This window comes from Elephas maximus, chromosome 13 (genome assembly GCF_024166365.1).
Source record: "Elephas maximus indicus isolate mEleMax1 chromosome 13, mEleMax1 primary haplotype, whole genome shotgun sequence".
NCBI lineage: Eukaryota > Metazoa > Chordata > Mammalia > Proboscidea > Elephantidae > Elephas > Elephas maximus.
This window is the reverse complement of record NC_064831.1, coordinates 43,360,564-43,362,886: the sequence shown is the minus strand read 5'-3', so window position 1 is coordinate 43,362,886 and position 2,323 is coordinate 43,360,564. Positions and strand designations below refer to the sequence as shown.

General features: G+C 40.0%; 1 pseudogene; it reads left to right on the top strand.

Moving 5' to 3' along the window:
- The first annotated feature begins 1,082 nt into the window (after positions 1-1,082).
- LOC126087721 (60S ribosomal protein L35a-like) lies at positions 1,083-1,412 on the top strand (annotated as a pseudogene).
- Positions 1,413-2,323: the final 911 nt, after the last annotated feature.

Genomic DNA, 2,323 nt, shown 5'->3' with positions numbered 1-2,323 from the left:
CATATGATTGTCCGATTCAAAATGGCAAATACCAATCCATTTTAGTTCACTAATGCCTTGGATATCAATCTGAAAGCATTCAATTTCATTTTTGACAACTTCCAATTTTTGTAGATTCATACTTCGTACATTCCCTGTTCTAACGATTAACAGATATTTGCAGCTGTTTCTAATTTTGATTCATGCTACATGAGCAAATGAAGGTCCCAAAAGCTTTACTTTATCCAAGTCATTAAAGTTGACTCTACTTTGAGGAGGTAGCTCTTCCCCAGTATTATTCTGAGTGTCTTCCATCGTGAGGGGTTCATCTTCCAACATCGTATCAGAAAATGTTCTGCTGCTATTCAGAAAGTATTTTTTTTTTTTTAGAAGTAAATTGCCAGGTCCTTCTTCCTATTCTGTCTTAGTCTGGAAGCTCTGCTGAAACCTGTCTACCATGAATGACCCTGGTGGTATTTGAAACACCAGTGGCATAGCTTCCAGCATCACAACAACATGCAAGCCACCACAGTATGACAATTGACAGATGAGTAGTGGCTGTTCCTGGTAGATTGACTACATTAGACCTTTGAGCCCCTGTCAGGGCTATCAGTGGTGCCTCACGGCTCTTCACACTTTTTCAATTACATCATTGCTCTACCCATATGATCAGACATCTCTAGCCATTATTATGACCCTTGAAACTATTGTCTTTGTTGTTTGGTGTCATTTCTATGCATAGGGACCCTATATGACAGCGTAGAACTGCCTCATAGAGTTTTCTTGCCTGTAATCTCCACAGTAGTAGATCACCAGGTCTTTCTCCAGTGGAACCACTGGCTAGGTTCAAAGTTCCAGTCTTTCCATTACAGCTGAGCACTTAACCTTTTGAGCCCCTGGGAATCTTCTTATCACAAATGCCATTCGACAACGAGTAATAGTCAATGAATTCAACAATCTTTCCACACTCTCCACCATCTGCATGCATCTGGTATTTTTGAGTGCTGGCATGGCTTCTCAAAAATAGACTTGAGGCTTTTCTCTTTTCACCATCTCGGAGCCTGTGGAGGCCTGCTGCGAACAGAACTTCTAAACTGGCAAATATGTCTGGAGGGTTGTGGCTCAAGGTCATTTTTGTTGGCTATAAACAGGGTCTTCAGAACCACAGGGAGCACACAACTCCTCTGAAAATCGAAGGTTTTCATGCCCGAGATGAAACCAAATACTCTTTCAGCAAGAGACGTGCTTATGTGCACAAAGCAAAGAACGACACAGTGACTCCTGGTCGCAGACTTAACAAAACCAGATAATCTGGGGAAAAGTAACTCACACTCATGGAAACTGGCATGGTTTGTGCCAAATTCCAAAGACACCTCCCTGCTAAGGCTATTGGGCACAGGATACATGTGATGCTGTATCCCTCTAGGATTTAAACTTTTGAGAAATAAATAAAATTGTGGATTTGTTAAAAAAAAAAAAAAAGTCAAGAAGATTTATGACCCTACATTTCTCACTTCTTTTTTGTCAACAAACCTTAGTAAGCTAGTTTGGTCACTGAATGTAGGTGTTCTCAGAAAAAAAAGATCGTCTCCTCTATCTGAGGTTGATAATTAGGATGAAAAGTATATGAGGGTATAGAGACTTATTTTGAATGTTTGGCATTCTATCTTAGTTATTCTTTTGTAATTCTTCTCCTTCTTCTTTTTTTTTTGTCCTTACAGTCCAGGTAAGTGTAATATCTGGGTAGCATCCCAGCTAAAAGGGAATCTAAAGCATTCATGCATAATTCTGCTTCAGCCACCTGGATTCTCTTGTTGGACTGACGGTGTCCTAGATCATAAGTATAATGATCACTTGTATGATGAGAGTCAGAATCGACTCGACGGCACTGGGTTATGAGTTCACTGCTTGCTGAGTATCCCTATTAGGATCCATGTGGGCCCAAGTGGGAGACATAATGGTTTTCTATAAGTTTTATTTAAATGTGCTTATCCCTCTAGCGCCTGACGCTTCTAAATGACAAATATGGGTAAGAATAGGGGATGATTTGAAAAAAGGTGAAATTGCAGTTATTAGAACGGAACACATAGATTTTTTTGATGACTGAAGGAGAGTAACAATCCCAGGACTTGGAGAAGGAAGATCATAGACTCAGGATAGTATGCAGGAGGTGGGAATATTATTGATGTTTGTCTTTAGAACCACTCCTGGAGCTTTCATCATGAAGAGAAATGTCCTGCTGTTGCTTTACCAAATAATTGCAAATACCATGGATTTAACTGACTGCAGTGTCTGCTAAAACCCTACAAGATGGTTCTAACCGTGATTTGGTTTCTGTTTCCCT